The sequence below is a fragment of the Canis aureus genome, chromosome 27 (assembly GCF_053574225.1).
Source record: "Canis aureus isolate CA01 chromosome 27, VMU_Caureus_v.1.0, whole genome shotgun sequence".
In the NCBI taxonomy this organism is placed as follows: Eukaryota; Metazoa; Chordata; class Mammalia; order Carnivora; family Canidae; genus Canis; species Canis aureus.
Genome location: NC_135637.1, coordinates 46,201,986 through 46,229,032, shown reverse-complemented (window position 1 = coordinate 46,229,032; position 27,047 = coordinate 46,201,986). Strand labels below are relative to the sequence as shown.

General features: G+C 45.0%; 3 long non-coding RNA genes across 3 annotated transcripts in view; 2 read left to right on the top strand and 1 right to left on the bottom strand.

Moving 5' to 3' along the window:
• Positions 1-19,438, bottom strand: part of LOC144299359 (uncharacterized) — a 37,638-nt gene extending 18,200 nt beyond the window's left edge. Inside the window, exons 1-3 of the long non-coding RNA XR_013366109.1 lie at positions 19,332-19,438; positions 11,199-11,305; positions 7,980-8,101 (exon numbers count right to left, since the gene is read on the bottom strand). This is a non-coding gene — a long non-coding RNA (uncharacterized LOC144299359). The remainder of the gene's footprint in view (positions 1-7,979; positions 8,102-11,198; positions 11,306-19,331) is intronic.
• Positions 1-27,047, top strand: part of LOC144299387 (uncharacterized) — an 87,772-nt gene that overhangs the window by 31,235 nt on the left and 29,490 nt on the right. The gene's annotated exons all lie outside the window — the stretch shown is intronic.
• LOC144299358 (uncharacterized) lies at positions 2,105-8,888 on the top strand. Its single transcript, XR_013366108.1, has 4 exons — positions 2,105-2,147; positions 4,433-4,486; positions 6,709-6,797; positions 7,958-8,888. It is a non-coding gene; the product is annotated as an uncharacterized LOC144299358 (long non-coding RNA).

Sequence of the window (27,047 nt, the reverse complement as noted above, 5' to 3'; positions counted from 1 at the left end):
TGCTCACTGTTCACACCTGAGCACCGTGTCCCCGTGTTCACCTCAAGCAAAACTCCCTAGGCCATTCCTGGGCAGCAAAACCTATTTCCTGACAGATACCCTGTGTCCTTAGATCCCACGGAGGGACCAGCCGAGGACCTTCCCACGGACGAGGCAGAGGAACGTGCCTCATCTCTCCCTGAGGTAAGCTTGCCTCTCTTTCTCTGAGAAGGAAGGTTGCTTCATTGGTTTCTACTTCAAGGAACACAGGACCAAATTTGGATAATACACCTGAGGGATGAGACAAGCAGTCTCCTTTGTGGGGAGAATGGTGAATGAAAGACTATTGCCAATGACAGCAGACACAAAAAGGGGGGTATAACAGGGCAGCCTGCCTTACAAATTCTGTGGCATACAGCACCCTCAACAGCAGAAAGTACTTCCCTCTCAAAAAGAATTTTGGATCAGTTGATCAGATTGGATTTCAGAGATCTGTTATTGAAAGCTCAAGCATCTTTAACAGGGTCCTCTTTCACCGGAGCGGGGGAACACTGACCCAACCTTTGTGCTCCACCCAGTCTCCTTCAGTTCTCACCAAACAAAAGAGCTCTGCAAACAGGGTACATGATGGTGTGATCCTCACTGTTTTTCTCTTTTCTCCAATCGCAGGTGGATGCTGAGACTATCCAAAACTGTATGTATTTTAAAGTAACATTTTTGGCAGTGAAATCTCGTGTCAATAGAAGTGTGGCCTCTGATCCCGGATTCCTCCTGGGAATGAGGGTCCGGGTGTGGTGAGAGAAAACTGTCCACTAAAGCTGTGAGACCATGTTGTACAGGGCCTGGAGGAACTATGGCATGTAGGAGGTGATGGTTTGTGTGCATGTGTGTCAAAGGGCGTCTGTGTCCACACTAGCGAGTATGTGTGTGTCTGTGTATCTATGTGGTATGTGAACGTGAGTGTGTGATTTCCCAGGAGGTATTCCCACACTTGCAGCACAATCGAGGGGTCAGCTTTCCAAAGTCATCTCATCACTGTGACACCCCTTACATGCTCATCCCTCCCTCACCACAGCTATATCTGGAGGATGCTTCCATTTACTTTCCTGAGAAGGAGATGGGGCAGAGATGAATGACCCAAACCCTTGACCCCCCCCACGTTGACAGCCAAGGTGGGAACCCAGGGGTTGGTCCGAATGTGGCTCTGGGCTATTGATGCTCACTAATCACTCAGTCATGGTGTCATTAGCTCTCAAAGTAGGCAGCAAAGGAGATCCAGCAACTGGGTCCTTCTCTCAAAACACCGATTCTACCAAAGCCCCCTACACGGCCCAACATTACCCAGAGGCCTCCATGGTCATGTCAACAAGGGCAGCTATAGGTGTACATATCAATGATTTGGGCCTGTCACTGGTGTTGAGTGCATATAGGAAAGGCCACATATTCCTGGAGAGCCCACAGATCCTGGACAGGGTGAGGCCCCATAGAGGGGAGCGCAGTCCGTACTTCCTAGCCACCCACATGCACACACTTGACTCCTGTCCTCATCCTTCCAAACTCCCTGACAAGTTCCCAGGCAGCCCCTCCAGCATCCTCACGCTGGCTCTGTGTCCTCCTAGCTCCAGTTGAGTCCCTGACTCAGGAAATTCCCAACTCAGAGGCGGAAGAAGAAACCTCAGCTCTCTCAGGTAAAGTCATTTTCTGCATAGGAAATGCAATTGATGCTTTCTTTCCATTTCCAAGGAATTAATTTCCTTGGCACTGCCAGTTAGTCCCGAGTTTCAATCACCCACTGATACCAAATTTAGAGGGGCTTTTAGAACCATCACCATTGGTTACACAACAAATGGCATCAAGCATTTTCTAGGAGTTGCTTTTCCTTCATGTCACATAGCTTGTTTGCTGAACAAAATGGAGCTATGAGATCTGACATTCAAATTTGGAGCCTTTCCTGCAGGTCACATTTACTACTTTTTTGTGATCTTTGACTCGAGGACTGTACTCCAAGTCACTTGCTAATGTCACCAAGAGAACAAAAGTCATGTGCAGATGTGCACAGAGGGATGTGATCCTCATAGTGTTTCCCTTTCACTAACTGCAGGAGGAGGGAGACCAAGATGGTTTCTTTATCAGACACTTCTCGAGGAGGAATGTGACTGATGCACAAGGTGGGTCTTTCCCCTCTGCTTTGGCCTGGAGAGCCTCCCTGATCCTGGGTTCCTACTGCGATGGAGGGTGGGGTGGTGGGAAAAAAATGACTGTCCAGTAAAAAAAAAGGTTGACTATGTTCTACAGACTCTGGAAGCAAGCAGGTCATTTAGGTATTGTGGCTTGTGTGTATGACGGCTGGGGGTTGGTCCTATGTGAGTGGATGGGACGTGACTGTGCCGGTCAGTGCGTTGAGTGTGTGTGTTCCTTCACGAGACATTTCCCAATTATGCAAATCAACCCTAGTGTCCAGTGATCAAAAGTAAACCTCACCCCACCGGGCACACTGCTTAGGATGCCACATTCCTCCCTCACCACAGCTGCACCTGGAGGTTTGCTTAGTATTCCTTTTCCTCAGAGGGGGATGAGTCAGTAACAAAGGGCACAACATCAGTCCTAGCTGGGGATGTGTCTCATGCAGGGTCCAAGCAGAGAAGATTCAGGAAGATATTTCAGAGTATTTCCTAAGAGCTTCATTATCCTTAAAAATAATGCTTTCAACTTATAAGCCCACACTGAAGTGTGAGGGGCAAATAGGAGCTCAAGGTAAAGCTTTGTCATTAACTTGGTGCCCAACACCAAGTTGTTGCAAATCGCCTACATGGCCTGGGCCAGGGCCAGGTAAAAGTACGCCAGTGCTCATGACAGGTGCCCCCACACCCAGTCACACACTTGCCACTGGCTGGGTGGCTCCTGAGTGAAGGGATCCCCAGTGACCTGAAGGACACCGGCATTTTGCAGAGAAAAGGACTGGAAAGAAATAGGATGTAGGCCTTGTTAAAATGCAGGGATGTCGGTTGGTTGAAAGCTTATATACTTAATTTTCCTTATGATGAATGATTAATGAACAATTATAAAACTCAGCGGAGGTTTCCTTGGATTGAATGAGCCTGCAGCAAAGTGTCTTTGAATCAATTCCCATCTTATGGATGAGCTGAGATGCAGGTAGGAACGGTGCCTGTTGAACCGGAGCAAAGCAACGGTCTTGAAGAGGTCCGCAACGCAGTGGAGCTTTGCTGAACTTCAAAGCGGCGCCGGGCTCACAGGACTCTGTCCGTAACAGGCCCTGTGCGTTTGGGGTTTACCCTCTTTCAGACAGACTATTTCATAAGGATTCGATTCCCTGTAGGAAGGAGTCAGAGGCAGTGTTTCTACGCACTTTCCTGCTCCTCTCCTCGGACCTCCTTCCTCCAGCAAAGATCGCCTGGCATCAGCTCGGTCCATCTTGATGACCTCCCTGCCTAATAACATACAAAGCCTCAAATTATCTACATCCTCAGGAGCATTGCTGTGGGGTTCACTTTCGGGATGCCTTTTCATTCTGTTCCCTGTTGAAGAGGGTATCCTTTCCCCATCCTGTGGTCTCCTCAAGGATTAACAAGGCATGAACGAGTGAATTTATTCTGGAACTCTCTATTCTGCTGCAGTGTGTCCCTACTTTTATGCCAGCACCGTGCTGCTTGCCTAGTACAGCTGTCTCAGGTACTTTGAAATCTGCAATAACCAAGCCACCACCTTCTTCTTGTTTCTCAACAACGTTTTGGCTATTTGTGTTCCTTTGTGGTCACATTTGCATTTTAGCAGGTTTTCCATTTTTTTAACGTGACATTGTGACTGAAGGCTGTGACATCGCCTCTGGGGGCCATTTATCCTAGAAACGAGGTGTTCACCTCAGCCTTTTAGTGTTCAGTGGGCTCACATAGTGCCTGGCACCTGTGTGTGTGACCAGGACAACCTACACGTGGATGTTGCTAACGGGCCAGCAGTTAAAGCAGGAGGAATGAGCAGGGGTTATGTCTTGCTCGTTGTTGGACGCTAGTGCTCTGCAGTCCAAGGGGAGTCTGTCTATACTCCATCTGTCACAATCATTACCTCGATAACTACATGAAAACGATTACAGAAAATAAACCCTCCAATGCTCACTCACCCTAGCCACATGTCAGGGGTCTCCATAACTGGTGGAATTTCACATGCCACATTTGGAGGGGAACAGTGTAAAGGGCGAGTAGAATGGACATGATGAAGTGGATTCCACAGCTGCTTGGTCTCACTGCAAAATTCGAAACTGTGATCTCTGCCCCGTTGAAGGTCTCTGACTCCCCTAAGCACAGTGCACATCTGAGAACACACCAGAAAGGTCAGGCAGGTAGATGCCGCATGACCCGCAGAGAACTCAACTAGAGTAGGATGAATGGGTGAGCCCCTCCCTCCAATAACAGGATTGCTCATGCTTGTGTTCCTACAGATTTGTGTCTGGAGAGCATAGACGGCTCCAGCAGTGGGGAGGAAGACTCGGCAGGTAGGGAACAGGGCTCAGGTAGGGAACAGTGGCAGAGGGCTCCTGGGAACCTGGGGTTGCATCTCCTACTCTGGAGAATGCAGAGGGTGGGCAAGAAATCAAAAATGAAAGGGAAATACTGGCTAGCAATCTGATTCGTTCATCTCCTATTTTACTGACGTCATAGGACCAGAAATTGTGTCCAGGGGCCTTCGGTGTGTGCCGCATTTCTAATCCCCCTCCCTGGGTTTGCTGTCTTATGATCTATCCCATACAATGTGCACTTCCCACCCTTCTCTGCTGCCAAACGTCAAAGCTTGGTTTTGTTGCCCAGCACCACTCAGCAGTCGTGTGGCAGAGATTGGGTATCGTTCTTGTCATTGCCCTATGATGGACATGACCTGGGTGCCAGAGCAACCCTCTCCCAAATCTGAGAACCAGGAAACTAAGTTGTCATGTGAGCTCAGAGGTGGATGAGAAGGAAACTCTGTCCCGTGTAAGATACATGACGTGTAATGGACCTTCATGCTCCTGACCCATTTCCCATACCTTAAAGTCGACTCCCAGAGTTGGAGATGTTAAGGGGCATCTCCCCTACGGTCACTACATACATGCCTGGGTTGCTTAGGTCATGCCAGCTTCACCACACAAACCAGTCTGTCATAAACATGCTTCCATGAGTGAGAGGCCACATACTGAAGACCTGGAGATGCTCCTTGGCCACAAGGCACCTACCGGCCTGTGTGAAGGTGTGGCTGGGCCCGCTTCTCTCTCTCTCTCTCTCTCTCTCTCTCTCTCTCTCTCTCTCTCTCTCACACACACACACACACACACACACACAGTCTTTCCCAAGCATCCCTCGGACCTGTCACCGAGAACGGCCGAGGCTGAGGACAGAACATATGCTAGCAGGGCTACAGGGTCACTGTTCTTCTCACCATCCAATTCTCCAGCCTCACAGCATAGGCCTTGTCCCCCTACACCCTCCTGATGCCCACCCCGTCACCTGTCCTCAGACCTGCACCAGGGCCCTACCACCCTACCCTCCCTGTAAGGTTCAGCGCCAGGCCTGGCTGGCACCATGTGTTCAGTGGGCTACCCTATTGGATATTTTCCAGCACTTCACTTGAAAATTCAGGGGGAATTTTGAAAATTGACTACCCTCTCATTTCCACTTCTGCTCTATAACACTTCTGGGAACAGATGAGGTTGCTTAAGGCGGGCTCGTGTGCCAAGAAAGACCATCTTGTCCCAAGAGCAAACACTGGATATGTGGACACGTGTGGCACCGTCTCATTCAAGTTCCCCAGCCATCCCAGACCAAGATAGTTTCTCCTCACACAGAGGGTTCAGGGGATTGACTGAGTGGGTGCCAGTATATCTCCTGCCAGTCCTTGGCTACCAATATTTAAGAACAATATGATTGTTGGAGGATGGAAAGGGGAAGGAAATGGAGAGTTGTTAGGAAAGGAGGAAGGGGAGTAGGGAGAGAGAAAGGTCATGTCCTGGTCACACTGTCACAGGGACAGTACCTCCCAGAGGAGGGACAGGATGACACACACATCATTCCTAGGCATGGAGAGAACCTACGGGTGGGACACGCAGCTGGGAGACGAGAGACCCACTTCCACCCTGTAGACATGAAGGGACTAAGTGCAGGGAGGCCCCAGGGCTGAGGATCCATCATCTTGAGGTCAGAGTCCCTCATCCCAAGAGGAGCAAGCCATGGGTTCTCACCCCTGCTAAGTTTCCATTTCCTTTCCCATGGCCATGCCAACCTCATTGCTGCCCTGCGCACTGGAAGACAACTCCACGGATACCGGGGATTCACGTGAAAGGAGCAACACTGTGCCTGTAATTAATTCTTCTCCTCCACTCTCTCTTTCACCTCCTCGCTCTGCTGCTCATAAGCACTTGTTCCTAGCTCTTCCCCAGCTCCCACCTTGATGATGCCCACCCTGAAGACCATTGTCTGCTGCAGGCATTGGGTCTTGGCACCTGCTCCGTCTATGGAATGATGCTACAGCCCTCTTTACCCCTCTTTCAGCATCACACTGACCCTTCACCACTGAGTCTGGGGATCAGACCTGAACAGCCCAGCAGGGAGTGGGGCTGGGGTCAGCAGGATGGAGTCCACCCTGTAGGAGAAGCCTAGGGAAGGGTACCTGCTGGGTGACCCCACTCAGTGTCCCCACTCCCTGCTTGGTTATCTGTGGTCATGCCCGATTCTGCCTCCCTTTCAGCTCTCAAGAAGCATCCCTTCCACGGACATCAGGGAAGCAGCGAGGGAAGAAATATTTAAGTTGGAAGAAAAGGAGGAACTAGGAACAAGGTGAGTTTGGCAGAAATAGAGGAAGCAACACAGGCACATGTTCTCTATCACCTCCCTGACCTACTTGTTGGCACCTCAGGAAAACCACCCAAAAAGCCTGGGTGCTGCCCTTCTGGGCTGAGCAATAAGAGGAGACAAGAGGAAGGCCATGATCCCTACAGGCGCTGAAGGATGACCTGAGTACATCTTACAGGGAATGGGACTCAACCCATAGAGGCCCTGAGGGGGCTGAGCCATGACCAGCAGAAGCTGCTGAACCTGGAGGGACAGGACTCAAGAATGTCTGTGCACTGCGCCCCTGTAGCAGAGGGCCCCCAGAGTTGTGCACCCCCTTGTTGTGCAGGACCCAGCCCTGCCCTTCCTACTGCTAATGGCAGCAGACAGGTTGCCCCAGAACATCATTAGTTGGGGTGGTGGCCTGATCCCACACTTCAGGTGTCTGAGGAATGAGTGAACATCACACAGAGCCCCAGGGCCATGCGAGCAGCACAACTCAACTCGACTAGGGGTGCATCCCTGGGGCACAGAGCAGACCCGGGCATCAAGCAGGGACATGTGGATTGCCACTCAATTGGGAGCTGCCCATCTCCCGGGGTCTCCTGAGCCTCAGCGAAGCCTTGGAGGATGTTGGGGGGTAACCTCATGCACCGTTTCACCATGTGAGTGTGAGGCTCTATCGATTGTTCTCAATCTGCAGGCGGCCATCGGGGGGAAGGACCCACCGTCCACTCCCAATTTCACCCATGTCCATCCCTCAGTGTGAGCACCGTGCAAAGTCACTTCCTGTGCGAGACCAGAGCACATCATCCCTGCCAGGCTGCCTGCAATGCTCATGGGCACAAAGTCTCCTCCACAAAATGGGCAGGTTGAGGGCTCCCCGAGACAGTGGGAAAGGCACAGCTAAGCAGGAGGAGGACCCGGCAGTCACAGTGGGCCACAGTCAGGGAAGGGGCCCCCGGGACACTGGGGATATAGCCTTCATTTAGCCCCGGGGGCCTGGAGGCTTCACTTTGCTCATGCCACACATGCGTCTTGCAGGCAACCTCCACCCCCAAATCCTCAGAAGGCAGGTCCAACAAGAAACCCTAGACTCCTAGGTAGAGCTGCCCCAAACAGCACAGCACTCCATCTCCTACAACTGCCCCTGATGTTTCCCGCAGCAGCACAGCAGGACAGTCTGACCTCATCCCAGAAGCTCCAGATTCGCCTGAGGTCCTCAGAGACGGCGAGCCACGAGATGCCTCGGCCTAGGTATGCAGCTTCGGTGGGGACTCAGAGGCTGGAAAGGCGTGAACTGGATGCACCTGGACAGAAGGAGAAGAAACACGCCTGGAGGATCTGTTCCCCTGGACGTGACATGGCAGGCCTCCACAACAAAAGACCTTTGTGCTTCTCACAAGCAGAATGGATCCCAGAGGACATGACAAAGGGACCCTCGGAGATGGACACCACACCCAGAGCGGGGGGTCCTCATCACTGCTGATGATGGACACTCTGAAAAGGAAGCAATGATACAGGCTGTCAGGCATGCATTTTTGGGGTGAGACTGGCCACCTGGAACTGCGTTCAGCAAGCAGCCCTCCTGGCTTTCCGCCTGTCTGCTGGAGGGGCTGTTCCTCCTCCAGCTCTCCGGTCCTCCCCTGGGGGGACCTGTCCTCGCAGTGAGCGGCGGCCTGGCTCCCGTGGTCGAGGGCCAACCTGTTTGCAGGGTGGCCACTAAACGCCTCCCGTCTGGGACACATGTCTGCCTGCCTTGATTCCAGAGGCTGTCCCAGGATCCTTCTCATAACCATCACTTACCTATCCCGATACAAGCTGGTATTTTGGCAACTAGTAAAAAAGATCACTGGCTAACTCATCGGTTGGGAAAAGAGCGTGCAATACAGTGGAAGCTGCTGGACAACAAGTCTTGTCTGACCCCACACCCCCGTTGGAAAGTCCCGAGTCTCTGACAGTTTGGGTAACTCCTCACCCTTACTTTCCTTATTTTCTTTGACAATGTCACAGCAGGGAAAATACTATCATTTTCAATGTTTATTAATGTATTCCTCACACAATTTTAATGATTATTAATAGAACTATGAGTTAATACACTTGATTAATGTGATTGTTTCTGCTTTTATTTGTAAGGCCTTTTAAATAATAAGAATATCCCAAATTGCAAAAAAAAAAAAAAAAAGGCGGCAGGTGGGGGTGACTGGGTGGCGGTCAGTGAGGTGGGCACTTGGGATGAGAACTGCATGTTATTCTGTATGTTGGCAAATTGAACACCAATAAAAAATAAATTTATTATGAAAAAAATAAAAAAAATAAAACCCTTAAAATAAATAGATAGATAAAACTCAAGCAAGCAAACGAAAAGCTGATTGGGAGGAGAAAAAAAGTAAACAATCTTGTGGAGCCAAAGACTTATTAATGTACATGGAAAGAGGACAAAGATTTAGTTTCTAACTCCAAGTATCAAAATACCTTCTCCATGAGGCAGTCCTGAAATTTTATTTTATAATCTTGATCTTTGTGGTATTTCAAGAGATGACATCTCTTAACTTTAAGAATGTCACAGAAGATTAATCCCATTTACACAAGATGAGTACTTCTCTGAGCAGTCGGTTTTCAACCTCAAGTCTTTTGGGTAGCTGAACCAACCCATAATTAAAGCGGTCTTTTCTCTGACATCGTAACTTTAGTTTTCACATGAATAATCCCATAAAGTTGCTTAGCTCCACTTGGGGGGACAGACACCGTAGAAAAGCCAAACTCAATGCCAGATACCATCCTTGTTACATTGGACTATTTTGAAGGTTAGAGTTATCAGTACTGGTAGGAGAGAGGACTAGGAGTAGGGTCGGGCTGTCCATTGGGGTGTAGGGAGCCCTGGGGCCAATTTCACTTAGTGACCACCCCAGAGAGGGGTGATGTAGAGAAGGCTCGTTCAAATTATCCTTGAAGTGATAAAGATTGGGGATGTCACAAGAAGACTAAAATTATCCTAGGGGATGGACTTTGAGGGTAGTATACAACTCTCTCAGCTTCTATTTGAAGCAAAATGGTCTGCCCCTGGCCCCCAACAATAGAGAACCAGTGCCTTGGTGTGTTGGTACAGTGCAGCTTTGAGCAGCACACATGCGCATTATACATTTAGGGAAGAGCATGCTAACTACCTTGGATGTTTCGGGAGATGCCAGCACTATGTGCTCAGCCCACTGGATCTCATGCCACTAGACACCAGGGGTGGGATCTACATGTCTCACAGGGTCAGGGGACAAGGTGCTAGTCCAACTAGCAGACTCCTTTCAGCTCCAAATGAAAATTATGGAACTGAGATACTGTTTCAATTCTGCTGTTTCAATTCACATTTCTCTTTAGAGATCACTCTAATGACTTTAAGATGCCTTGAAAGCCTAGAGCAGTATATTCTTAAATTGAGGGGTTATGAGACGTTGATTGGTCTTTTGTCCGAGTTTAAGTCCCAGTGTGCAGCCAGTCCTCTAGGGATTCCAGTTCTGGTAATGGGTGTAGTGCATCTGTAGGTGGGCTCTGAAAAATATGCTGCTAAGAACGGACTGTCTACCCTGAACTGATTCATTTCATATGTTTTTAAAGATACTATTTGTTTGAGACAGAGAACAAGAGAGAGAGAGAGAGACCTTGAGCACAGAGGGGGAGAGAGAAGTAGACTCCCCACTGAGCAGGAAGCCTGACTCAGGGCTTGATGACCCATGATATTATGACCGGAGCCACCCAGGCTCCTCTAGTTTCAGATCTTTACCAACAGGTAATCTCATTATCATTAAAAGCCAGCTGCGTCCTTGATCATGTGGTATGGGAGATGAAAGCCCGTCCCCTCCTAATTCTAACCAATGTGTCATTCTCACGATTTAGGTGGTCAAGAGAAGAAAGGGAACGAACTTTTTCTGAGTGTCCACTAAGAGCCCATCTCTGTGCCAGGAATGTTATATATGATACCTTGTTCCACCTAATTTAATTATCGTGATTTTTAACCATAGTCCACATATAAGAAAACAGAGGCTCAGAGATATTAAGTAAATCATATAGAGTCATAGTGGGCAGGTGACAACAACAGGATTTGAAACCATGTTTGGCTGACTCCAAGACCATGACTTTATGGATAAATAGCAATGACTTCTCAGGAGTCCCTAGCAAATGCTACCAAGGAATTATAAGAAGGGGTCCTAGCTTTGCTAACTGAGAGGACCAATGAGAAAAACAACAGGCTTTTAGCATCTCTTAGCATCATTCTTGGCTCCCGTGCCCGACTGATACTGTTGGTGCCTTTTGTTGTTTCAGTGGTGTTGTTTCCACGATCCATTTGAGCCACCCGGGCACCCCAGGATATTTTTCTTTAACCCAGTGTACCTCGGTGCCAAATTCCCAACTTACCTCACTGACCATATATCCTTTACGTCTTTAGCGTGTTTCAGGGCTTTGGTCTGTTTCCCAGCATGATGGTGGGGTCTCTCTTTGGTGGCAAGTTCAACATAAAGATACTAAATGATCAGAGAATAGGGATCAGATGTTATAGAGACAAAACATTTGTTATTTAGTATTCAGTCATTTTCATTCACTTCTAACCCTTAAATGGGAGTGTCTACTTGTTTTCGTCCTGATGTTTTCACGTATGATATGCATTTCTTTTCATTTGTTTCCCTCTGTTTCACATTCGGAAACACATACACACACATCCGAGTCACCTAATACCCTTACTGTTGAGTGTGGCCTGATCTAAATCCATGTGATAAAGAATGCCGATGGAAGAATGAGAGGATTCTAACAAAGCTCTCAACACATTCTCCCCCCATTTTGTCTGAATGCATAAAAGTGGTCACGAACAATAGATGGGTCCTACAGAAGGAATCAAGCAGTTCGGTCCACAGACCGTTCATCCACCCAATGACGAAAGTTGTACACGATTTAGAAAGACAGACGTGGTATTGCTTGCTTAGGTAAAACACAGCCACAGTTATGATGGCCCCAAAGAGAATTGCTTGAAGTTAAGGGCCACGAGGCTGCATCAAGGACAACCCAGTGTGACAATCTGTTGCTGGGCTGCAGTGGGCAAGTATACATAACCACCCACTGTGACGCCAGCGCTGCAGGTTTGTGAGGCTCTGCTTATGAATCTCGCCTGACTCTGAAGCTTCTGCCCTCGCTTGGCTCTTCAAAGATCAGGAGTATCAGGAACTGAGGTGAAGACTGACTTCTGCTTTTTGCCTGCAGCCCTGTACAATACCTGGACATAAAATAGTCATTATCATTATTTCTGCTTTATTTGCATGTTATGGTCTCTGCTGAGAGATGCCTTTACTGCTTACTTCATAGAGAAATCGGGGATTGTCCTACTGTCCTACTGCAACAATCTTGGTTGCTGCTCAAAAAACCAATAATATATTTACCTCCTTAGCCCTCCCTTTCTTTTATCCTTTTTTTTCTTTTCTTTTCTCCTTTGTGTCAAACGAAGACACATTCTGTAGCTTGCCCATGATTCAAGCCTCCTACTGTGTTCTTGGGTCCTGCTCTCCCCTGTCCCATTCTAGGAGCCTCTGCCAGCAATTATCCGCTTCCCCTCTATATCTTCTCTATATCTTCGACCTTCCTGTTTCTTCAGTCCTTCATCTGCAAACAAAGTTTGCTCCCTTCCTTCACTAAGCCTTTTCCAATCTCTACCAATGATTTTGTTTCTTTCTACCTTTCACAGCCAAGCCGACTACGTATTTCTTCTTTTTCTCCTTAATTAATTTCTCAAGGTAACAGTATGGCTTCCGTGCAACCACACCAAGGTAGTCACTGTCCTTAGGACCGCCAAAAACTTCACAACGACCAAATGCAAGAAAGGTTCTCTGTAGCAACTGAAACTGCTCAGCTGTTTCATTCCTGAAAATGTTCTTCCCTGCTCCCCATCCTGGTGCTCTCTCCTAAGTGGCCTTCCTAGGAACTCCTCCATCTATGGTTCTGCCCTTCCCCAAGGTTGCCACTAGCTGGAGTCAGGGTTGGCTTCTTTTACCGGATACGTTCCCCTTGGGTAATCTCGTCTGTTCCTGTGACTTCAATCATTAATGTGAGATGGAGGATTTCCAAATGGATATATCCAGTGTTTCTCCTAAGTCAGGCCCAAATTTTCTTTTCTTTTCTTTTTTTATTGGTGTTCAATTTACTAACATACAGAATAACCCCCAGTGCCCGTCACCCATTCACTCCCACCCCCCGCCCTCCTCCCCTTCTACCACCCCTAGTTCGTTTCCCAGAGTTAGCAGTCTTTACGTTCTGTCTCTCTTTCTGATATTTCCCACACATTTCTTCTCCCTTCCCTTATATTCCCTTTCACTATTATTTATATTCCCCAAATGAATGAGAACATATAATGTTTGTCCTTCTCCGACTGGCTTACTTCACTCAGCATAATACCCTCCAGTTCCATCCACGTTGAAGCAAATGGTGGGTATTTGTCATTTCTAATAGCTGAGTAATATTCCATTGTATACATAAACCACATCTTCTTTATCCATTCATCTTTCGTTGGACACCGAGGCTCCTTCCACAGTTTGGCTATCGTAGGCCCAAATTTTCAAAAATGTTCTGAACTTAACCATGTTCAATGCAGAATTTTTTATATTATCTCCATCTCCAGCCCAAATTTGCTTCCTTATCTATTTTCTCTACCTTGCTAAAAGACTCCTTGATCTCCCCGTCATGCAGACCAGACACTTGGGGGAGTCATCCTAGACTTTTCCCTCATTCCCACAACAAATGATCACGAGTTCGGGGCTCCTAACTTTGTGACAGCCTTTAAGTCTGACCCACCTTCTCCTTTTTCACAGATACAGCCCTAGTTCGGCCTCTTATATCATTTCTTCTCAACACATCTTCAAAAGCCTCCCAAAACACCTCCTCTGTTGGACCACTCATTCATCTTTCACAAGTCTGAGAAAGAGATTTTCTTAAGGCTCTGATCTAATCATATCTTAATGCTCAGAAAGAATTCTTTTTTAATTAATTAATTAATTAATTTATGATAGTCACACACACACACACACACACACAGAGAGGCAGAGACATAGGCAGAGGGAGAAGCAGGCTCCATGCACCAGGAGCCCAATGTGGGATTCGATCCCGGGTCTCCAGGATCGTGCCCTGGGCCAAAGGCAGGCGCCAAACCACTGTGCCACCCAGGGATCCCGCTCAGAAAGAATTCTAATTCCACATATGAGAAAGGTCATATGATATTCGTCTTTTTCTGTCTGCATAGTTCACATTGCATTATGCCCTTGAGGTCCATTCAAGTTGTCACAAAGGGCAAACTTTCATTCATTCTGATATTTGTAGCTGCCTCCTACAGGACACCTCTTAGTCACTTGGCTCTGAAGGTCAAGGAAGCTTGTGCTCTTGATCCCATGAAACTCTTATAACAAAGAACACCCAGAAAGGAGCTCATAGCCCTGTCTGGGGTCTGATTTTTAAAACTGTAACCAGGAGGGATCCCTGGGTGGCGCAGCGGTTTGGCGCCTGCCTTTGGCCCAGGGCGCGATCCTGGAGATCCAGGATCGAATCCCACGTCAGGCTCCCGGTGCATGGAGCCTGCTTCTCCCTCTGCTTGTGTCTCTGCCTCTCTCTCTCTCTCACTGTGTGCCTATCATGAATAAATAAAAAATAAAAAATAAAAAAAACTGTAACCAGGAGACACCCCTCTAAGATCTAGGTCTGGTGGCTGGTATGGCTTACTCTTGTGGGTCCCCTAGGACTGTAACCAATGGAGAAAGAGTTCTTCAATAGCAACCACCCCCCAGGGCATAGCTAGAGAAAACAGAGTCAGGAGCTCAGTCTTCCTGTAAAGGAGGCGTGTTAGCTAATCGTTGTGACTGCAGCTTGAGGGGCAGGCTTCTAATTAAAAATGCATCTTGGGGCGGACTATAATCCTTTTCAGAGAATTTAGAGGACATATTCTATCATCGTCTTTAACCCTCTGGTGTGCTTCACAGTGCCAATATATCCTGGAAGGAAGATTTCTACACACCTGGTCCCTGGTTTATGCAGCTGCCACAGGGGATACCCCTTGATTGCCTGTCACTGGTAGCCTGGGGGGCTTGTATTCCTGAGTTCCACAGGACTATGGTAATTGGAAGGACAGTTTTTAGCAGGCTACCACCCCAAAGGCACTGCACAGACAGCATACTCGGGCAAATTCCCAGTCTTTCTGAGCAGGAGGCCTCTTTTCTTTTCCTAGATCTTTGGCCTGAGGGGTAGGTCTTAGGTCTGACACACATCTAGTGGTCAATAGAGCTGCTAAAAAGGAACGCAGGTTGTTGAATGACCTACAGTATTCATTCATTCATGAATGAATGAACATAGTAAGAATGTCACAAGAAGATGGAAAATATAGGAAACTATGGAATAGAAGACACAGAGCTGAATAATACAAAACTGAGCTGAAAAAAAAAACTGAGCTGAAAAATACACTAGAGGGTTTCAACAGAAAATTATAGATAAGGCAGAAGATCAATTAACTTGAAGATAAGACAGGGAGCTCACCTAATCAGAACAGCAAAGGAGAAGGAATGAAAAAAAAAGTGAAGATAGCCTTATAAACTTGTGGATAGCATAAAATGGACTAACATTTGCATCATAGGGCTTCCCAAAGTAAAAAGAGAGAAAGGGACAGAAATCTTATTTGAAAAAATAATGGCTGAAATACTAAATTCCCTAACCAGGAGAAAAAAACAGACATCCAGATCTAGGAAGCACAGAGGGTTTCAAATTAGGGGATCCCAAAGAAATAAACACCAAGACACATAATAATTAAAATGTTAAATTTAAAGACAAGAAGAAACCATTAAAAGTACCAAGAAAAAAATAATTCGTTACATACAATAGAACACACCCCTCTCCCTGCGCCCCCCCCCCCCCACCATAAGAGTATCAGGTATTTTTCAGCAGAAACTTTGCAGACCAGAGGGAGTAACACAATACATTCGAACGGCTGAAAGAGAAAACCTTCTGACCGACACTAGTCTACTTGGCAAAGTTATCATTCAGAAGTGAAGGAGAGAGACTTTTCTAAACAAGCAAAAGCTAAAGGACTTTCTCACCATTAATACAGCCTTACAAAGGATGTTAAAGAAAAAAAAAAGCAGAAACAACCCAAGAGATGCTAAAGAGATTTCTTTCAATTGAAAAGAAAGGGTGCTAATTAGTGTTTAGAACACATATGATAATAGTTCTCACTGGAAAGGTGCATATGTGGTAAAAGACAAATAATAAAAATAACTGATTACAATTAAGTAAGGGATACACAAAAGAAAAACATGTAAAATGTGACATCAGGAACATAAAACATGGGGGGAAATAATGTTGAGCTTTACAATGGGATCAAACTTAAGTTGTTATCAACTTAAATAGACTGTTATAGAAGTTGCTTCACGATAGCCATAAAGGAAAAACCTGTAGGAAATATGCAAAAGATGAAAAGAAAGAAATACAAGCATACCACTAAAATAAATCAAAGCACAAAGGAAGAGAGCAAGAGAGGAAGAAAGGAAGAGATCAAGACTATACAAACAGCCAGAAAACAATTAATAAAATAGCACTAAGCCTATAATACATAATCAATAACTAGTCAAAATGTAAATAGACTCAATTCCCCAATCAAAAGACAGAGTGGCGAAATGGATTAAAGAACAAAATCTACCAGGGCACCTGGGTAGCAAAGTCAGTTAAGCATCTGATTTTTGGTTTAAGCTCAGGTCATGATCTCAGGGATGTGGGATTGAACCCCAAGTCAGGTTACATGCTTGGCACAGAAACTGCTTGAGATTCTCCCTCTCCCTCTGCCCCTCCTGCTCACGCTTGTTTGCTCTTTCTCTAAAATAGGTGAATAAATCTTTAAAAAATAAAATAAAAATTAAGACCTATCTGTATGCTGCTTACAAGAGACTCACTTTATATGTAAGGACACAGAGAGACTAGAAGTGAAGAGGTAGGAAAAGATATTTTGTGCAAATGAAAACCAAAAGAAACGTGGAGGAGTAGCTATACTTATATGGACAAGACAGACTTTAATAAGAGACAAAGATGGGCATCATATAGTGATAAAGGAGCCAATTCAACAAAACATATAACATTTGTAAATATGCACCCAACATAGGAGCACCTAGATATATAAAGCAAATACTAACAGACCTAAGCAGAGAAACAGCAATACAATAATAGCTGGAGACTCTAATTTCGCACTTATGTCAATGCATAGATTATCCAGACAGAAAATCGATATGGAAACACTGGCCATACAGTAGACCAGATACTTAAAAATATTCCATCTAAAAGCATCAGAATACACATTCTTTTCAAGTGTAGGATACTGAACAACAACGGGACAAAGAAGAAATCAAAAGAGAAATAAAAAAAAAAATCTTGAGACAAATGAAAATGTAACATACCAAAACTTACGGAATGCAGTTCTAAGGCGAAAGTTTATAACAATGCCTACCTCTAAAAACAAGGACATTTTCAAAAAGCAGCCCAACTTTACACCTAAAGGAACTTGAGAAAGAAGAATAAATAAGCCCAAAGTTAGAGAAAGGAAGGAAATAAAGATCAGGGAAGAAGTAAAATACAAACTAAAAATACAATGGAAAAGATCGATGAAAGAGCTGGTTCTTTGAAAAGATAAACAAACTCGACAAACCTAGACCTAGACTCACCAACTAAAAGAGAAAAACTCAGAATGAAAGAGGAGATGGAATACTGGATACCACAAAAATACAAAGTATCAAAGAGATTCCTATAAACAATGATGTGCTACACAAACCGGACAACTTGAAAGAAATAGATAAATTCCTAGAGGCATACAACACCCCAACACTGAATGATGGTGAAATAGAAAATCTAAACAGACCAATGATGAGGAAGAAGATGGAATCAATCATCAAAAACCTCCTAACAAACAGAAGTCCAAGATCAGAAGGCTTCATTGCTAAATTCTACCAAACATTCAAAGAATGAATACCAATCCTCTCAAAGTCTTTTAAAAAATAGAGGAGGTGGCTCAGTATTTTATCATGCTCACATCATTGTTCCAGTGAGGCAAGTGTGGAAGAAAAGGAATGACTAAAGGATAGCCAGTCTTATTCCTCAATGTGGATGCACAAGACACACAAAATCCTAACAGGAATTGGGAAAAGGAGAAATGGAAGATTTAAATAATTCTGAATCCAAATAGCCAAGAAAAATAAAGGTATTTCAGAGATCCCAATAACCATCTCAAGTTACCATACAATGTTTTACGACGTGGTAGCTGGAGGACAGGCGTGCTACTTAAAGCAGTGCTTTCCAACACTGGCTGCATATTAGAATCATTATTAGAATCATTATGGAGCAGCTAAAAGCACGCAGATGCCTACATGCAGAGAATCAGAAAGTCTGCTGTGAGGCTGGGGAGTCAGAGCCCACTCAAGGGAGGTTTAGAAATACTTCCCAGGTGGTTCTAATATATGGCCAGTGCAGAGAAGCACTTTGCTGAGATACAAGAACCTAGGCATTCCTGGCTAAGTGCTGGTGCCAGGGGAAGGGACGCAGGTAAGCTTTCAGCAAAGCAAATGGGCTCAATTTAGCATTTATGAAAGCTAAAGAACTTATCACCCTCTGCCGCTAGCTCACTAGGAGTGTAGGAAGCTGCACACCCCCACCCCCTCACTGCAGGCAACCTTTGGTGTGCCAGGACATCTTTAAGTCTAAGAGCATAAGTGATTCCTAATAGGCAGCCACTAAAACTATTGAAAATGGGGAGTCAGTCAAGTGGCCTGACTGCCAATGTGTGGCTTCGCTCAGTGAAGTCTGATGAAGCTACACGACAAAGATGAGTTGAACGAGAATAGCCAACTCATCTGTAATAAGAAAAGCATTTACATTTGTGGAACGCCCTTACCTTTAGAAAGCACATTTAATCACTGGCCAACATGGACATCTATTACAGCCAAGGCACTATGGGACACACATCTAAATAAGACGGGGTCCAACCCTCAAGGAACGAGGAATGGAGGGGAGAGCACAAGATCTATACCCAACTAGCTGTGATAGACTGGAAGCCCCGAGGCCAACTGACAATGAAACAAAATAGTTCAGAATTTGGTGTGTGGGCTGCAGAGCAGGGAGCCATGAAAGACTTTTCAAATGGCACCACCAAGGTTAGGGTTTCTGATGACAGGGATTAAAGAGCAAGTTTTGAAATAAATTAAATAAATTTGGTTTGGAGACCACAACAATAGTGTAACATAGGCCTTTCCAATTTATAAAATTAACTCTCTGCAGCTCCAGTCACAGGTAGTCAAGTACCAACATCCTTATCTTACCAAAAGGGGACAAAATAAGGAAACTGAGGCAAAACAAGGTCAACTGACTTGCTTAGTTAGACACGGTAGGCACTCCATAATTACATCAGAGGGGAGACTTTTTTTTTTTTCTAAGCGCAGTTGCCTGTTTGACAGAGGAATAAGTCAGTTGCAGTGACAGGTTCAGCATCCTTACCTCGCTCAGCTGTGTCTTCAGTTCCTGTACTTTTCTGTATTCTGGAGTGTCAAGCACCACTTGGTATCTGTCTCACATCTTCCTCGCCTTATCAGTGTACAGGTAGTTAGACCTAAAGAAAAAAAAGAAAACAGAAGCACAAGTTAATCAGTCATTGAAAGAATTATATTGAGGCTGGTGACGTGGTAATGGAAGCTGTGCCAGGGTAGCTATGTGTCATGAAGATGTGCACTCGCCCAGAACTTGCGCACGTGCCGGCAGCGGACCGTGTCAGGAATGTCACACAGGAAGCAGCCCAGTCCCGAGGATCTGCAAGTCCTCCTTATATTAAATCTGTGTGGCAGAAACAGAAATAAAGCTGGCCAGGATTAAATGCAAACCAGGAACCAATAAGAGTAGTGAGACCTTCATGTTGATACAGGTTTCATTTTGGTTGAACACGTCCACCCTATACTCTTAGTTGGCTTGCACTCAAATGAATCACAGGTTTTTAAATTTAATCCTGAGCTAAGGAAAATATTGCTATTTGTTGTTCTTATACTGATGGGAGGAAAGCATGGATTGAATGGAGTGGCCTTTCAGGAGATGGAAACATTTAAGGAGAAACAAACATGGGAGGAGGAAGTTGCTAATGAGGATGGGCGTGGGGATGAGCAGGAGAAGGATACTACATGGGACCCAGGACGAGACGAGGTAGGGTGAGGGGCCGGTCATGGTTCAGTGTTGAATTCAGAGTGGTGGCCAGCAATGCTTGTAATTCCTAAACGTTCTTCCTACTACTGTTTCCGTGGTTGGAGAAATGCGGGGTCCCGCTTCCACACAATTTCACCTCCAAGCTGTATACCCAGTGTAGGACTCAATGCAGCAGGCAGTTCAAAGATCACCGGTTGGCTTACATGTACACAGCCCCTTGGTAAGAGCTTTTCTGAAAGACCCAGACGAGATGCTTACATCACTGGTGATGTCTCCCACGTAGCGGCAACGGATCACTTGGGGTGTGTAAGGCAGTGAGATCACGTGGCCTTGCATCTTGAAGAAGTCTGATTTGTAGATCAACTGAAAAAATGGCCCAAAACACACACATCAGAGACCACATGGCTGACATTCCTCCCGGGGTGCCACAGCCTGCCCTCTCTCTTAAGAAAATACTCACCTCACTGACAGCCTCTTGTGTCTTCTTGACTTGGCGGATTTCAGGTGTATCAGGAGTTGTGTGAATCTTGTCTTTCAGTCTGTGGTACAATTGTTAATACACGTGGATGGAACTGGAGAGTATGATGCTGAGTGAAATAAGTCAGTCAGGGAGGACAAACATTTTATGGTCTCATTCATTTGGGGAATATAAAAAATAGTGAAAGGGAATAAAGGGGAAAGGAGAAAAAAATGAGTGGGACATATCAGAAAGGGAGACAGAACATGAGGGACTCCGAACTCTGGGAAACGAACAAGGGGTGGTGGAAAGGGAGGTAGGTGGGGGGTGGGGGTGACTGGGTGACAGGCATTGAGGGGGGCCCTTGATGGGATGAGCACTGGGTGTTATGCTCTATGTTGGCAAATTGAACTCCAAAAAAAAAAAAAAAACTGTCGATACTATCTCTACACTGGAAGCAAAACCACTGCAGGTATTTAGTGTGGGAAGATGAGGGCAACTGTTGACTAATCAATAATCAAATATTCTACACAAAGAGCCATTAGAGGAGCAATTAAGGATCAAGGAAGTGTCTGACAGGAAAATAGAGGAAATGGTACTTATTTTAGTTAGGTGAAGAATTCTGAGCATAAAGTCTTCCACATTCTATCAGATGGTTGGATATGGTCAGATATACAGGCCAACCATGTATATAGAAAACCAGGGTCACGAATTAGACTAAAATGCAAATTCATTAGTAATTGTTTCATAACGAATCTCAAAAAAGGAATTAATTTACATCATAATCTGTGAATTGGGATTGACAATGGCATTGCCAAATACAAAAAGACGTCACCGATGGATACAAACACCAAAATGGTAACAAAAAGGACCCTCTCATTCCTTGATGATACAGAGATTTCTAACTAACATATAGTACAAAGCCGTGGCCTCTGAAACTCAATACCCCCCCCCCCGCGCAGAATCAACATTCACTGTACCTCACTGGTAACATTGTTCACCCTCTGGACATGGACAAATGGGATTTCTTTAGGGCCAAGTGTGTATCTGTGTGCCTTGATGTGTTCCCACTCTTCTCTGTATTTGTACTGGGAAGGCAGAGTCAGAACGAGTTCGCTGCTGGGTCACAAAGAGTAGCTGTACATTCCTCACACAGGAAGGAGCTGCTGCTTACATTTGAAAATCACTCTCCATGGATTAAGTACAAGAAAAAGTCAGGGACAAAATGTCACCAGTAAACAGGACCTTGGCAATTATTTTCTTGGCTATATAAGCCAGGTGCAGAGAGGAATAAAATTCAGTGTTGCCTAGAAAAACCTGCTGGCAGGCAGCTATGAAAATAAAAGGGAAACCGTGTGTTTTTATGTTTTTTAAAAATTTTTTCTTGGTGTTAAATTTGCCAACATAGAGAATAACACCCAGCGCTCATCCCATCAAGTGCCCCCGTCAGTGCCTGTCACGCAGTCACCGCCAACCACCGCCCACCACCCCTAGTTCGTTTCCCAGAGTTAGGAGTCTCTCATGTTCTGTCTCCCTCCCTGATATTTCCCACTCGTTTTTTCTCCTTTCCCCTTTATTCCCTTTGACTATTTTTTATATTTCCCAAATGAATTAGACCATAGGATGTTTGTCCTCCTCCGACTGACTTATTTCACTCAGCATAATATCGTCCAGTTCCATCCACGTTGAAGCAAATGGTGGGTATTTGTCATTTCTAATGGCTGAGGAATATTTCATTGTATACATAGACCACATCTTCTTTATCCATCCATCTTTCGATGGACACCGAGGCTCCTTCCACAGGTTGGCTATTGTCGACATTGCTGCTATAAACATTGGGGTGCAGGCATCCCAGCATTTCACTGCTTCTGTATCTTTGGGGTCAATCCCCAGCAGTGCAATTGCTGGGTCGTAGGGAAGATCTGTTTTTCACTCTTTGAGGAACCCCACACAGTTTTCCAGAGTGGCTGCACCAGTTCACATTCCCACCAAGAGTTCAGGAGGGTTCCCCCTTTCTCCACATCCTATGATTTGTAGTCTCCTGCCTTGTTAATTTTCGCCATTCTCACTGGTGTGAGGTGGTATCTCATTGTGGTTTTGATTTGTATTTCCCTGATGGCAAGTGATGCAGAGCATTTTCTCATGTGCATGTTGGCCATGTCTATGTATTCCTCTGTGAGATTTCTGTTCCTGTCTTTTGCCCATTTCATGATTGGATTGGTTGTTTCTTTGCTGTTGAGTTTAAGAAGTTCTTTATAGATCTTGGAAACTAGCCCTTTATCTGATATGTCATTTGCAAATATCTTCTCCCATTCTGTAGGTTGTCTTTTAGTTTTGTTGACTGTATCCTTTGCTGTGCAAAAGCTTCTTACCTTGATGAAGTCCCAATAGTTCACTTTTGCTTTTGTTTCTCTTGCCTTCGTGGATGTATCTTGCAAGAAGTCACAGTGGGCGAACTCAAAAATGGTGTTGCCCATGTTCTCCAGGGTTTTGATGGAATCTTGTCTCACATTTAGATCTTTCATCTGTTTTGAGTTTATCTTTGTGTATGGTGCAAGAGAGTGGTCTAGTTTTGTTCTTCTGCATGTGGATGTCCAATTTTCCCAGCAGCATTTATTGAAGAGACTGTCTTTTTTTCCAGTGGATAGTCTTTCCTCCTTTGTCGAATATTAGTTGACCATAAAGTTGAGGGTCCACTTCTGGATTCTCTATTCTTTTCCATTGATCTATGTGACTGCTTTTGTGCCAGGACCACACTGACTTGATGACCACAGCTTTGTAGTACAACCTGGAATCTGGCATTGTGATGCCCCCAGCTATGGCTTTCTTTTTTAATATTCTCCTGGCTATTAGGGGTCTTTTCTGATGCAACACAAATCTGAAAATAATTTGTTCTAACTCTCTGAAGAAAGTCCATGGTATTTTGCTGGGATTGCATTAAACATGAAAATTGCCCTGGGTAACGTTGACATTTTCACAATATTAATACTTCCAATCCGTGAGCATGGAATATTTTTCCATCTCGTTGTGTCTTCCTCAAATTATTTTAGAAGTGGTCTGTAGTTTTTAGGGTGTGGATCCTTTATCTCTTTGGTTAGGTTTATTCCTAGGTATCTTATGCTTTTGGGTGCAATTGTAAATGGGATTGACTCCTTAATTTCTCTTTCTTCAGTCTCATTGTTAGCGTGTAGAAATGCCACTGACTTCTGGGCATTGATTGTGTATTCTGCCATGCTCCCAAATTGATGTATGAGTTCTAGCAATCTTGGGGTGGAGTCTCTTGGGTTTTCTGTGTAGAGTATCATGTCATCAGCAAAGAGGGAACGTTTGACTTCTTCTTTGCCAATTTGAATGCCTTTTATTTCTTTCTGTTGTCTGATTGCTGAGGCTAGGACTTCTAAGACTATGTCAAATAGCAGTGGTGAGAGTGGACATCCCTGTCTTCTTCCTGATCTAAGGGGAAAGGCTCCCTGTGCTTCCCCATTGAGAATGATATGTGCTGTGGGCTTTTCGTAGATGCCTTTTAAGATGTTGAGGAATATTCCCTCTATCCCCACAATCTGAAGAGTTTTGATCGGGAATGGATGCTGTATTTTGTCAAATGCTTTCTCTGAATCTATTGAGAGGATCATATGGTTCTTGTTTTTTGTCTTTCTGATATGATGAATCACATTGTTTTATGAGTGTTGAACCAGCCTTGCGTCCGGGGATACTTCCCTCTTGGTAATGGTGAATAATCTCCTTAATGTACTGTTGGATCCTATTAGCTAGTATCTTTTTTTTTTTTTTTTTAGAAAGTTTGTTTGTTTTTTTTAATTTTTTTAAAATATTTATTTATTTATGATAGTCACAGAGAGAGAAAGAGAGAGAGGCAGAGACACAGGCAGAGGGAGAAGCAGGCTCCATGCACTGGGAGCCCGACGTGGGATTCGATCCCGGGTCTCCAGGATCGCGCCCTGGGCCAAAGGCAGGCGCCAAACCCCTGCGCCACCCAGGGATCCCTATTAGCTAGTATCTTGTTGCGAATTTTTGCGTCCATGTTCATCAGGAGTATGGGTCTATAACTCTCCGTTTCGGTGCGGTCTTTGTCTTGTTTTGGAATTAAGGTGATGCTGGCCTCGTAGAACGAGCTTGGATGTATTTCATTTCTATCTTTCTGAACAGCTTTAGTAGAATAGGTATGGGTTTTTTTTTTTTTTTTGGTTTCTTCTTTAAACTTTGGAATAAATTCCCCAGGGAAGCCATCTGGCCCTGGACTTTTGTGTCTTGGGAGGTTTTTGATGACTGCTTCAATTTCCTCCCTGGCCTGTTCAGTTTTTCTATTTCTTCCAGTTCCAGTTTTGGTAGTTTGCGGCTTTCCAGAAATGCGTCCATTTCTTATAGATTGCTGAATTTATTGGCGTATAGCTTCTCATGTTTTTAAAATTGTTTGTATTTCCTTGGTGTTTGTAGTGATCTCTCCTTTCTCATTCATGATATTATTAATATGAGTCTTCTCGCTCTTCTTTTAATAGGGCTGGCTAATGGTTTATCTATCTTACTAATTCTTCAAAAGAACCAACTCCTGGTTTTGTTAATCTGTTCCATAGTTCTTCTGATATCTATTTCATTGAGTTCTGCTCGAATGTTAATTTGTCAAATCTCTTCTTCTGCTGGGTGTAGGATCTATTTGCTCTTTTTCATCTAGCTCCTTTAGGTGTAAGGTTAACTTCTGAATTTGAGTTCTTTCCAATTTGTGGATGGCTGCTTGCATTGAGATATATTTCCCCCAAGGACTGCTTTTGCTGTATCCCAAAGATTTTGAATGGTTTTATCTTCATTCTCATTAGTTTCCATGAATCTTTTTAATTCTTCCTTAATTACCTGGCTCACCCTTTCATCTTTTATCAGGATGGTCCTTAACCTCAACGTGTTTGAAGTACTTCCAAACTTCTTGTTGTGATTTAGTTCTAATTTCAAGGTATCATCCTCTGAGAATAAGCAGGGGATGATCCCAATCTTTTGGTATCGGTTCAGATCTGAGTTGTGATCCAGTATGTGGTCTATTCTGGAGAAAGTTCCATGTGCACTTGAGAAGAATGTGTATTCAGTTGCATTTGGATGTAAAGTTATGTAGTTATCTGTGAAATCCGTTTGGTCCAGTCTATCATTTCGAGCTCTCGTTTCTTTGACATGTACTTAGAAGACCTATTTAGTGTAGAAAGCGCTAGATTGAAGTCACCAAGTATAAGTGTATTATGATCTAAATATGTCTTAACTTTGGTTATTAATTGATTGATATATTTAGCAGCTCCCACATTCGGGGCATATATATTGAGGATTGTTAAGTCTTCTTCTTGGATAGATCCTTTAAGTATGATACAGTGTCCCTCTTCATCTCTCACTACAGTCTTTGGGATAAATTTCAGTTTATCTGATATAAGGATGGCTACCCCTGCTTTCTTGTGAGGACCATATGATTGGTACGTGGTTCTCCAACCTTTTATTTTCAGGCTGTAGGTGTCCTTCTGTCTAAAATGAGTCTCTTGTAGACAGCAGATAGATGGGTCCTGCTTTTTTATCCAGTCTGAAACCCTGGGCCTCTGTATGGGGTCGTTAAGCCCATTCACGTTCAGTTACTATTGAAAGATATGAATTTAGTGTCATCATGATACCTATTCAGTCCCTGTTTTTGTGGATTGTTCCATTGGACTTCCTCTCCAAGAGGAATTTTAAGAGTCCCCCTTAAAATTTCTTGGAGAGCTGGTTTCCTGGTCACATATTCTTTCAGTTCCTGCCTATCTTGGAAGCTGTTTATCTCTCCTATTGTGAATGAGAGCCTTGGATAAAGTATTCTTGGCTGCATGTTCTTCTCATGTAGGACCCTGAATATATCCTGCCAACCCTTTCTGGCCTGCCTGGGTCTCTGTGGAGAGGTCTGCTGTTAATCTAATATTCATCCCCATAAAAGTTAGAGATTTCTTATCTCTTGCTGCTTTAAGGATCTTCTATTTATCTTTGGAATTTGCAAGCTTCACTATTAAATGTCGAGGTGTTGAGCGGTGTTTATTCATTTTAGGTGGGGGAAGGCCTGTGTTTTTAGTCCCAGCGCAGCTTGGAAGTTAGGACCTGCAGGGAAGAGAGGAGCGACTATTTTTGAGGCCAACAAGTGGCTTTCCAGATGGATTTACCAGAAAAAAAAAGACATATTAGGTGGTTGGATCTGCAAGTGTCTGATTTGGATACTGTAGGTTTGGGTCTTTGGTTTTGTGTACTGGCTGGCCGGCAAGCTTGGGTCCCAAGACTCCGAAGGCAGCAGAAGAGGGCTGCAGGCTGTGTGCAGCGCCCCCGGGCTCTGCCCTGCATGGGGCTCCCTAGCATCCCCAGCATCCCTGCAGGGTGGTGGGAGCCACTGGGCTAGGAAGCCCCAGATAGCAGGAGCCCCTTCACCCCCAGCTTTCTGCTCAGTGTGCAGAGGGCATGTGGTGGGGCCAGTATCGGAGCCAGCTAGCCCACAAGCAGTCCTGTCTGCCCAAGGGACGCACACAACATCCTGTCCCCAGGCAGCTGCAGCCGCCCATGGGGTG